General features: G+C 33.4%; 1 protein-coding gene across 2 annotated transcripts in view; it reads left to right on the forward strand.

Annotated features, from left to right (window-relative positions):
- LOC145283949 (neuropeptide Y receptor type 6-like) overlaps positions 1–12500 on the forward strand; it is a 122772-nt gene that overhangs the window by 82065 nt on the left and 28207 nt on the right. The window contains exon 1 of one of the 2 annotated variants that reach the window (XM_080133045.1): positions 3301–3417. The exons of the other annotated variant lie outside the window; for it this stretch is intronic. The gene's annotated coding sequence lies outside the window, so the exon portion shown is untranslated. Of the gene's footprint in view, positions 1–3300; positions 3418–12500 lie in introns of those variants that run through there. 2 annotated transcript variants of the gene reach the window in all.

Consider the following 12500-nt stretch of genomic DNA (forward strand, 5'->3'; position numbering starts at 1 on the left):
GTTATAAGCTTGGAAAGACAGGGGGTCGAATTATTCAATATTTTTTCACGCATTCGTAACGTCAGTTTCTGACACACCTAACACTTAGCTATTTCAAACAAATGTAACCCTTTCCGGGGCATATTAGATGCCATCAAAGACTATCAAATCGTCTATAGCGATATCAAATATTATCGGAACTATTCATTTGAATTAAGCACGAATGTCGCTGGAGAAATTAAACTAGTGACACATGTTCAACTAATTGCATACAAGGTGTTTTTTTTTTATTATTAGCCCGAGGAGACTGGTATGCCATGAAACAAATAAGAGTTTCTTAGTAATCGTGATTTTAATTGTAATCTCGAGTTCATCAATATTTATCAAAAACAGAAGATCACTAACCTCGGATTATACATTCGCAAACACTCGTCCAGCTACAACCACTGTCAACAATTTTCCTTTGTCTCTATTTGTGATTAAAACTAAACGCAAATTCCACGAACAAAGTTCATTTCACAGAACTGCTCGCCTATGGAACTCTGTACCGCGGGGCTGCTTCCCAGCTGAATACAGCATGGTAGCTTTCGAGACTAACAAACAAGATCTTGTTGAGCCGTCCTCTTAATCAAATTCACACATTTTCCACCACAACTGATCATTTAGTGTTGGCTCCCCGACCATCTGACATTCATTAACCCTTATCCTCGAGTGGCCTTTGAGCCTCGGTAAGCAGTGACTCCCCGTAAAAAAAAAGAGAAATAGTAGAAACTGATCGAACTCGCTCATTAAATGAGGATCTTATTTCGAAATTTATAAAAAGGGGTCGACTACGATGAATTTCTGAAAACGCTGAAAGGGAAACCGTCATCGGCGTATGGGCGTCTGATTATCAAACGACCTCAAGCAGATGTATCCGACAATAGTTGACTATGCGTTGTGAAGAGCAAGACCCACTCTCTTCATTGGATAAGTAATGTATGTACTGGTATACCGTGTATCTCTGTAGAGGAATAAGGGCAAACAACGACAGTTACGTAGTAGACAGGAGAGTTATTTCCCTTGAGGGACAGAGAGAGTCCTAGCACCAGAAGGGAATCAATATTTTTACCCCTCGTGGGAACGATACCCACTTGAATCAGAGTAAGAGTCTAGAATGAACGATATTACCTACTGCTCACGGTAGAGCCACCACGAAAGTGAGTACTGCCTTGTGTATTGTTCTGTATTGTAGTGTTGTTGTTTTCATTTACGTTTGTCGATATTGTAATAAATGTGTACTTATGTACTTGGGCTTAGTCTGGTTGTATGTTATTTATGCTTGTAAGTATTTTCTACTGCAGGTTAATTCGATTAACAATAAGACTCTAATACTTACAACAGTCCTAACTGGTCGCAGGCATTGTTTGGACGTTTTTCTTCTCCATTACTAGTTGCCTAAGAAATGCTGGAAGAAAAACTCGTAGAGAGAGAGAGAGAGAGAGAGAGAGAGAGAGAGAGAGAGAGAGAGAGAGAGAGAGAGAGAGAGAGAGAGAGAGAGAGAGAAAAACTTTCAATAATACAGAGTGGGTCACGGGAAACGGATGTTTTTTTAGAAAGTTCCTTGCTCTCTTCACAAACTTTTGTTTCCTTAAAAACACCCGTTTCCCGTGACTCACAATATCTATGTATGTATGTATGTATCTATCTATCTATATATATATATATATATATATATATATATATATATATATATATATATATGGAGAGAGAGAGAGAGAGAGAGAGAGAGAGAGAGAGAGACGAATTTGAGCGGAATTTCGAGCGGAACCCTTTATTTACTTTACAGGGGTAGCATGCTCTTGTTCCGTCAGCCATGACTGAATAGAGATCCTAAGTGATTCGCGATTGTATTTTCGGTTGTATCGTATCAGTGCGAGCAACCGAAAAATACATTTGCGAATTACTTAGGGTCTCTATCCAGTCATAGCTGACGGAACAAGAGCACGCTATCCCCGTGAATTAAATAAAGGGTTCCGTCCAAATTCCCGAGTTCGGCAGAAACATTCCCGAGTTCGACAAGATACATCTGGAGAAGGTCGGAGGTTACATCGACCGAAACGTTGTGAAAATCACATTCAAGATGAAAACAGTAGTCCGAATCCAAATAATACGAATAATCAATCCTCATCTCAAAATTTTAGAAATGTTAAAAACCATATATTAAAAAAATGAAACAAAAACTAAAATAAAGGTACTCCCGGGCAACATTAAACTGTTATCATTTCTAATATTTCAGTTCTTTTTTTTTTTTTTTTTTTTTTTTAATATTCAATCGTACAATCGTATTATTTGAATTATTCGTGGCACATTTTATTTTAGTTACCTGTAGACCAAATATCCATAGAATAAGATATTTTAAGATTATTTTATTGGTCCCCCGATAAAAAGAGGATAGACCTGCAAATTCACCCTTGTCGGTTCGTCCGTTCGTCTGTCCGCACTTTTCTCAATAACTACACCTTGGAATTTTTTGAAATTTTGCACAAACATTAAACATGATATGAGTAAAAAAGTAACAGAATGGGTTTTCCGGGAAAACTCCGATCGATCCCCTAGGGGCACTTTTCGGATTAAAATGGCTAAAATTGACACTTTTGTGCTTATTAAAAAAAAATTTGATGCCTTGGATTTTTATAAAACTTTCTGAAAAGTTGTAACTAATTGATTTCTATATAATTTTGTTTGTCTATACTTCGCGATAACTCTTGGGTGTGCCCCAGGGGCTCTTTTAGGGCTAATAAAACACCCCATTTTTGAGACTATTTTACCATATTTGTCCCAAATTTTCTGTGCATGGTGCTGAACTGAAATTTAAATATGTTAAGACCTTGGGACTTTGGGGGCTAAATGGGGGGGGGGGGTAAATGATGGACTTGGTTATTTCTTTTTTTTTTTTTTTTTGCATGGTACAAAACTCAAATTTACATATGTTAAGGCCTAGAACTGCACCGTTTGTTCATTTTCACCAGAATTTGACGTCCCCTGGGTACTTTTGGGCTAAATGGGGGTGGGGACGAATGTTGGGCTTAGTCATTTATTTCTATACCCCGTTCACTATGCACTCAACGGGGGCCATGCATGGTTCACCTGTTATTATAGGTTTCTTTGGTCGGTTTTGATATATTAGTTTAAGTTTATATTAAAAGTGGTTTATTATGTAAAGAACGGAAGGCCGCGTTTGTTGGAACTATGTTGCCACGGTAAACGGCAACGTGGGTGTGCGCACGCATAAAATGGCGGGGTTTCTACGATAAAAGGCAAGCGATACAGCGGTCACATGACACTCGACGACGCGAATGGACGAATGAGAGAATTAACAAAAGACAGACGACAACACAATTTTCTTCATTTTTACGTTTAACGGCGCTAAAACTTTTCAGGACATTTGCTTAAATGGTAAGAAATAATTTTATTTTATTTTAATCAAATTATCTTTTAACAGTTTTTTTTTTTTTTTTTAAGTGTGTAGCTAGCAGGAAGATCTGGTATTGCCTGGGATCGAATACGAAACTATGTCCGTTTGCGCTTAGTATATTAACATTTATATAGTATGGAGTATTAATGCTGCAATATCTGGGCTGGTGCATCTGTCACTAGACTCTCGCTCCTAGACAGGGTTCCAAAAAAAAAAAAAAGTCGCCAGGCTAATAGGTCCTGAATTATCAACTAAACTTCAACCTCTCTCTCATCGCCGAAACGTGGCATCCTTGTGCTTGCTTTAAAAGTATTTCAATGGCAAATGCTCTGATGAACTCCGAGAACCCCTAGATGACTATACTCCCAACAAATTCAACAAGCAGCAAAACCCCACCCTTACATTATAGAGACTCCTAGATGCCGTAAAACCTTCTACTCGAATAGCTTTATTCCTCTGCTGAACTTTGGAATTCCCTCCCGGATCCCTAGGGACTGCCAAAAGTCACCACAGAATTACCCCACCCTATATGTAACACGATGTAACTTTATTAGAAATTAATATTATCAGTATAACTTTTGTACCATTTAAAAGAAGAAAGGCAAAATAAACCAGGAAGGGAGCGACGCTTGTTTTTCTGCTGGTCGCCATGGAACTCAACACCCAAGGAGTACCTTTAAAATAAGGGCAAAATAAACTAGTAATAATTTTTTAACATTTTTTTTCATCGTACGAAAATAATGAAATTGCAAGACGAAAATCGTGTTTACATAATTGGCGCTTTAAAATAATGTTCCCATGTAGTAGACATTCCGAACGTGAAAACATACCCGTGTTTAATAAATCTAGCAAAAATCAACTAATGGTCAGATTTTCGTGAAATTTTCGATACTTATCCATTTTAGAATGAAATTACATATAAAATGCAGTTTTCGTAAAATATACGAGGGAAAATATTTTTTTAGTGCGTGTCCACCCCCATATTTATTTTTTTCGAAATTCGAACAAAATATATTTAAATCTATCGAAATTTATATTTATTATGAAACATAAGAGTTCAAATAAGTAAAAAATATTTATATTTTTAAAATTTAAATACACATATTGAACAAAAATTTACCTTGAAGTTGCATGTATTGATATAAACTTACTATTATTATGTTTTTTTAATAGCGTTTTTTTCGAATTAATATATACTATAATCAGTTGAATTGCCAAGAAAAAGAAACTTCGTAAACATTAATTAATTTTTAAAAGATTAAAACGATTAAAATTCCATTATTTCAAAATGTTCCGTTACAACATAGCTTTTTAATTAATTGTGTTTACATTTTTTTTAACTATTAAGTTTTCATATAAACATGACTCTTGTCAGCTATTTTATCGCCAGATTAAAACCAATTTGAAAATATTATTGCACAATTGATTGAGATTGTCGGACTGACTTCCTCATCTTGGTTGTTATTGTCACAACGTTTCGGCCGTTTTGCCCTCCGGCCTTCGTCAGGTGAACCGTTTGTTAGGAGTCTCGAACCCAACCCTTTATTATTATTACGGGGGTACCATGTTCGGACTCCAGCTAGGCTTTGGGGCATAGTTGCTGATTCTCTGTTTTGAATGTTACTTTTTCACTGCCTTCGTTCAGAGAATCAACAACTATGTCTCAAAGCCTAGCTGGAGTCCAAACACGGTACCCCCGTAATAATAATAAAGGGTTGGGTTCGAGACTCCTAACAAACGGTTCCCCAGTTCGATGCAAAACACCTGACGAAGGCCGGAGGATAAAACGGCCGAAACATTGTGATAATAACAACCAAGATGAGGAAGTCAGTCCGACAATCTCAATCAATGAAAACACCTCATCTCAAAAATACAGACAATTACTATTGCACAAACATTAAGCATTTTTTAGGCCCCCCCCCTCATATTTGTTCTTCTCTTTTTACCGAACAAAATATGGAAGCCCATAGGTAACCAAAAGAACATTCAGTAAAACCGTATTTCATATTTAATAGACAAATGTTTATAATATCATTAATCATTAAACTGTGTAATCTTAAAACCTAACGAAATTATGACAAAGATTAATTATTAATTGCAGTTTGAAGAAGATAAACAAAGGATTTAAAAAATCATTAAGTCGCTTATGCTTTTCCATTGTTCGTATAGTACACACAAATCTGACGTCACGGAAACATGCGGTCCAATCTTCACAATCGTTTGGCAGTCCCTGTTTCCCTGGCTGTACTGACATGCAGAAATCCAAGTGTAATGTGAACAGACATCTCGCTGCCCAATTCCATAAATAGTATCCCTGCAAATCTGGTCCCAAATAGTAGCTCCCCACGACTAAGTGGCCTTGTGCCTTGTTTGGTGAAAAAAAAAATTATTATATCAAATGTTAAAGGTGAGAGGTAAGGATTTATTCGGTGTTGATTAGGTGGGAGAGTTAGGGTTAGGGTTATGGTTAGGGTTGATTAGATGAGGGGCGGGGCGGGTAATAAAAAAAAATGGTGCGTATTTGAGAATTAGACCTATTTTTAAAACAAAAAGACAGGAAAAAAATTAATTAAAAAACTTTATAATGTACGTACCCGTCACGGAACGAAGATCATATTCCAAAAATCACATAAATTGATCATTTTCTTTTTTTTTTTTAACTAAGAAAATCAATTTTTATGACGAAGTGATACGTTATGTTTTGGTCCGCCATGTTTTATAAATAAAGATGAGACAACTCAATTCAAACTAATCAGCCTTGCCTTGTTATGGATACGATTTCCTATTAAAATCGTTAAAAAGCATAAAAAATGATTTTCTATAAAAAAAAAAAAAAAAACATACTTGATCAATTTACGTGATTTTTGGGAAAATTAAATCTTCGTTCTGAGACGTATACGTATATCAAATAAGATTTTTCTGCAGTTTATTTATTTATTTTTAAATAGGTTTAATTTTAAATAAGAATTTATGCATTCATTGAAATAAATGCAGTAAATTTATTGCCACACCCGGCGTTTCCCGGGAATCAATGACGACTCCTGTACATTCCGGATCCCAACCTTGCATCTCATACAAACATTCATTTTCTCATTTCCTTTTTAAAAAACTTTTATAATTTTCAAGTTTATAAATAAAACCAAATCAGATACGTCCTTTTTTATGCATGATAAACGCAAACGCCCACCCCACAATAATATCGTACTTCTTTTGATCAAAATGTAATGCATAAACGGCTATATGTCTGTCTGTCTGTTTGTCTCTATACTTTAAAACCATCTCCTCCGAAACTAAAAGTCACAGAGCAGCAGTCAGCACTGGGAGCCTCTAATGGTGGGATTTTTACGGGCCGTTCTTTTTATAGGTCTTTAGCCGGTTAAAATTGTTGTTAAAGGGTCAAAAGTGAAAAAAAAAAATTATACATTTTGTGCATTCATCTTGGTTTATTCTTAATTTTTAAACGGCTTATATACGTGTCACGTTGGTACAGTGGTAACGTCACCAGCTTTGAATGCTACCGTTTCGGTTTCGATTCTAGCTGATGGCACCTTTTTTTATTTATTTACACAGGAATCACCACATTATCAAGGCAAGAGGCCACTCAAGGATAAGGGTTAAAGAGTGTACAGTAGAAATTGGACAATATAGTAATCATTAGTAATGAAAATTCGGTTAATTTGATAACTTATATGGAACGGCTCATCAAGAACTTATTTATGTTAGACTTGAACACAACCATATTGTAGTCAGCCGGAAAGCAGGAAAACGGAAGACAATTCCACAGGCGTGCAGTTCTAAGAAAGAAGCTTTGTTCATGGAATCTACGTTTAGGTTTAGGCACAGATAAAGAGTGGGGGGGAATTATTGATAGTGTGTACAGCTAGACGAGTGTTTCTTGTGAAAGTCTTATCTTCCAATACTTTTTTTTTTTTTAACTTTTGAAATCACGACTCTATAACAATATATACGAAATCTGGATAAATTAAAATATTATATTTAAGCGTATTTTCGACAGGGCAAAGCCCCCCCCCATCACTAGTGAAATATAGGTATCCAAGTATCCTGGATAATTCAGCTTCAGAATATAAAGATTACGAGAGTCTTATCTTCCAAACTATAGAACTTCATGAACAACAAGTATGCGCGTGTGTGCGCCCATGCGTGTGTGCACGCGCGTTAATTGTTGTAATCCGACGTTGATCATTCATTGATCAGATTAGATTTTGTGTTCGTATTATTTTTCAATTTGGTTATTGCGATTAATTTTGTCGAAAAGTTTGAAGAAATCACAAACGAAGATACATTACTTTTATTTTTGAGTATCTCTTTCACTTTAAAATTTTCTTTCGTCGGTTTGTGTGTTCTCCCCCCCCCCTCCCCCGCAAACAAAGCATATTATAGTCGGACAGGAAAGGAAAAAAAAAAAAGAAAGAAAAAAATTACATGAAGAAAACTAAATAAAACATAAAAAAAAAACAAAATAAACTTACGAATAGATGACATTTGGAACGTAAGGAACTACTTTTTAGGATCGTGTCTATTATAACAGACACCGAGGAGAGTTAAGCACCAAGATGTTTGTTCATATCACGTTTAAACTTCTGCAGCTAAGCACAGTCAGGGAAGCAGGAAACAGGGAGGGAATTCCAGAGTCTAGTAATCCTAGGAAGGAACTATTAGACATCTAGGAATCTAGTGAAGGGGTGGGATTTTGTTGCTTATTGGATTAGGCGGAAGTATGTGCGTTAAGGGGGGTACAAGTGCTATCAAGTCCATCAGAGCATATTTCAAGTACTTGTAAAACATGCATAGGTATGCGACATTGCGCCGATGAAACAGATGTTGGAGCGGGACGTATTAGATTTATGACTTTTTTTTTTTTACCTTGTCTAAAAGTGAGAGACTAGTGGTAGATGTTCCAGCCCAGATTTTCATTGAGTTATTTTAGTTTATTGCTTCGTTTTAAGTGTTTATTTCTCTTTTGTTTGTTTGTTTATTTATTTATTTATTTATTTTTTTTATTGTTGTTTATTTCTTTTTTGTTTGTTTGTTTGTTTCTTTTTTGTTAGTTTGTTCGTTTTTTGTTTGTTTCTTCTTTGTTTGTTTGTTTCTTTTTTGTTTGTTTGTTTCTTTTTTGTTAGTTTGTTCGTTTTTTGTTTATTTCTTTTTTGTTTGTTTGTTTCTCTTTTGTTTGTTTGTTTTTAGCTTGTTTGTTCGTTTTTGTTTGTTTCTTTTTTGTTTGTTTGTTCGTTTTTTGTTTATTTCTTTTTTTTTTGTTTGTTCGTTTTTTGTTTGTTTCTTTTTTGTTTGTTTGTTTCTTTTTAGTTTGTTTGTTCGTTTTTGTTTGTTTCTTTTGTGTATGTTTGTTTCTTTTTTATTTGCTTGTTCGTTTTTTGTTTTTTTGTAACTTTTTGCTTCTTTTTATTTGTTTGTTTCTTTTTATTTGTTTGTTACTTTTTTATTTGCTTCTTTTTTATTCCGACGTGTTATTTTGTTTCTATATTTTAACTCTGCTTTTTTCGTTATTTTTTCTTTCTTTCTTTTTTTTTTTTAAAATTTCCTTATAAATTTGTTCAAGCTGGGGATGGCGCATCCTACCGGATGCCAAATATTCACCCGCGAACTCAAATATTCCAACCGAGAGATTTTTTTTTTTTTTTTTTAGATTCTGACCGTCCGTTTAAGTGCAACAGTTTGGATCTCTCTTGCACTTGGTTCACCGGGTATATTTGCCCGGTAGTTTTTTAAATTCTTTTTCATGAGACAAGTGGCTCCTATAATAACTGGAATTATGGAGATCTTAAAATTCCAGATTCTTTTCATGGTATTCCGTTTTACTCAGCATTATTATTGGGGGACACTAACTTCTACGAAGGTTGTTTCTCTCTCCTTTTTGTTCCATAAAGCTATGCCAGGTTTTATGGCCCCGTTTTCAAGGTAAGAATCGGATAGTCATGGGGGTGGTGTATGACTTATTTCCGACTGTTATTTCCCTTTGTGTTAAGGACTTTGTATCTTTATTTTATTTATTTATTTTATTTTATTTATTTATTTATTTATTTATTTATTTTATTTATTTATTTATTTATTTATTTATTTTTGTTTCTTTCTTTAATTCTTTAGCTTATTTAATTTTGAATTAAGTTGGGTGTATATTAGGGTATACGCAAGTGGTTACTGACACAGACTGATAACCTGGATTTGCCAAGTTCGAATTCAATCGATTCCATTGTATCGCATGTATTTAGGGGTGTTGGCAACCTTCACGTGATCCTTCTTGAGAGAATACTCATGACAGAATCAAGCCGGTTAACAAAGTTGTACCATCCTTGTCTGGTTCGAATCTACCATTTATCAGTTCTTGTGTATTTTTTTGTTCTTTTTTCTTTCAGTTTTGGTTTATTGTCCCCTGTTTTATTTATTTATTTATTTATTTTTGTATCTTTTTTATTTGCTTGTTTTGTTTATTCCTTCCAATGGAATCAGAAATTACGTCTTTGGACATGTCCCAAAAGCAGAATCTTTTAAAATGAAAAAAAAAAAAAAAATAGCAATAAAAATTTAACGTTGTTTTACGGGCTAGACGCAAAAGGACATTTTTTTTCATCCAATACCTGATAATGCCGTCTTCCTGACAACGTCGGGTATTCTTGCTCGTGTAAAATAAACTGTGCAAAAAAAAAAAAATGAAAATAAAATGAGAGAAACTAAAACAGAAAGAAGAGAAAACGAAAAAAAAAAAAAAAATAGTCGGACAGGAAAGAAAGGAAGAAAAAGGAAGAAAAGGTTGCATGAAAGAAAAAGAAATGAAACAAAAAACAACTTACGAATAGATGACAACTCTATAAAGAAGGAAAGAAAGAACGAAAGAAAGAAAGAAAAAAAGAAAGAAAAAAGAATGGAACTTCCAAAGACGTTGTGAAATGAAAAAGAAAAAAAAAAAAGAAATTAACATAAGAAACTTAGAAAGTAAGAAGGAAATAAAAAAAATTACTTAAAAAAAAATTGGCAATACAAGAAAGAAAGAAAACTTAAAATGAAAAAAATATGCACAAAAGTAAAACCAAATGTAGTTTTGTCAAGAAAAAAAAGTGACGGGAAAGAGATTTTCTTTGTAAGTTTTTTTTACTTTTTGTTTATTTACTAGCGGGAGGGGGGATTGCCGGGTCATAATATACGCTTAAATATATTTTAATTCACGCGAATTTTGTATTTATTATCACATAACCATTGAATATTATATATATATATATATATATATATATATATATATATATATATGTATATATATATATATATATGTATATATGTATATATATATATATATATATATATATATATATATATATATATATATATATATATATATATACTAGCGGGGGTAGCCGGCGTTGCCCAAGTGTCGAGAGGTAGGGGGAGAAGGAATCAAAATAGTTCAGCCCGGGTGGAGAGAGGTGTTAAAACAAAAGTGATAGTAGCGGGTGGGAAATCAAAACAACAGCAGGCAGCCCGGGGGGGGGGGGTAAAATTTAAGAACTTTTTTTTTTTAATATAAAAACATGTTGCGTTTGTACTGTAATTGCTTGAGATATCATCGTCTGTTAATTTTTGGTCTAAGAAAATAAGCATTTTATACCAAAAACTTAGTTTAAAGCAAACTTAGTTAAAAAAAAATGTTTTATTTGAAGTTTTATTATTTTAAGTGACTTGAGTGAAATTCAAATGTATTTTTTTTATTTCGACGAAGAAATCATCTTTCCTTAGTTCACGGTTTTGTTTTTTCTATAATCAATTATAAAGTTTAATTAAAATAATATTCCAGTTTTATATTGCAAAAATAATAGCTATTTTTTAAGTATATCTGCACACACGTAAATTTTCCAATCTTATGAATAAACTTCTTTCCAGTTAACGAAAAAAAAAAAACATTAAGAAATTTACGTGCAGGGTTTGAACCTACAGCCACGTCATGCAAAAAAAAAAAAAAAAAACACGCTATCAACTTACCCACAGTAGAACTTTCACGACCTGTTGTTCTATCATTGTTGCTAAAAGACGACGTGGAAAAAATGGCTTTACCGATGATAGATAAATTAAAATAGCGGTTTCAATTATCGGTAATTATCGGGGGTATTCTGAGACAAAACTTAACTAAGATCACTCCCAGACTTATACACTAAAGTTTTGTAAGTTTAAAGAAAATCTGATCAGCCGTTTCAGAGTCTATAAGGAACTCTCTCTCTCACACACACACAGATAAGATTACATTTATATAACTGTAGAAGATAGATAGATAGATAGATAGATATTACGGGGAATAATTTTCCCGATGAACTAATTCGCTAAAAAAAAATATATATATAAAAAATAATAATGCTAACATCGTTCATCAAATTCCGTCTGTGTTTATTTACAATATCACGTCAGCTGATATTTGGGCTTGTAGATGAAAACCCACATCTGATTAATGTTTAGTTTTAAAACCTGCAAACGAAGAAATGATTTGCGGCGATTTTATCTTCTTTGATTGTAAACTGAACTCATTAATAAGGAAAAAAATAAAATAAAATGTGAGGTACACCCGGGATTGAACACGGGATCATTCGAACAGTACTCGAATGCTCTACAACTGAGGGCTTTGTGTTGCATTACATAAATTCGAAAAAGTTGTCAAAATTATATATATATATATATATATATATATATATATATATATATATATATATATATATATATATATATATATATATATATATATATAAACAAATAAATGCTATCAAAGGAAAGATAAGTTACTCATTTACCTATCTGCTAAAGTTTTTAGTGGTTTTACTCAATTTTAAACGTGGAATCTTTCGAAAATCATACAGTGTTTATCGATATATTTGGAAACAAAAATAACGGCGTGTTCGCTGTTGAATACGGTAAGTTTGGGAAAAGGAGTTTAAGCTAAATAATTATACAAAATATTGTTAGAAACTCACTCAATATATGTTACTGTGACATAGACGGACATATATTCGACGAGTTTCTAGCAGTATTTTGTATAATTATCTAGTTTATA

The sequence above is a fragment of the Euprymna scolopes genome, chromosome 8, assembly GCF_053919585.1.
Source record: "Euprymna scolopes isolate OS-2025 chromosome 8, ASM5391958v1, whole genome shotgun sequence".
In the NCBI taxonomy this organism is placed as follows: Eukaryota; Metazoa; Mollusca; class Cephalopoda; order Sepiida; family Sepiolidae; genus Euprymna; species Euprymna scolopes.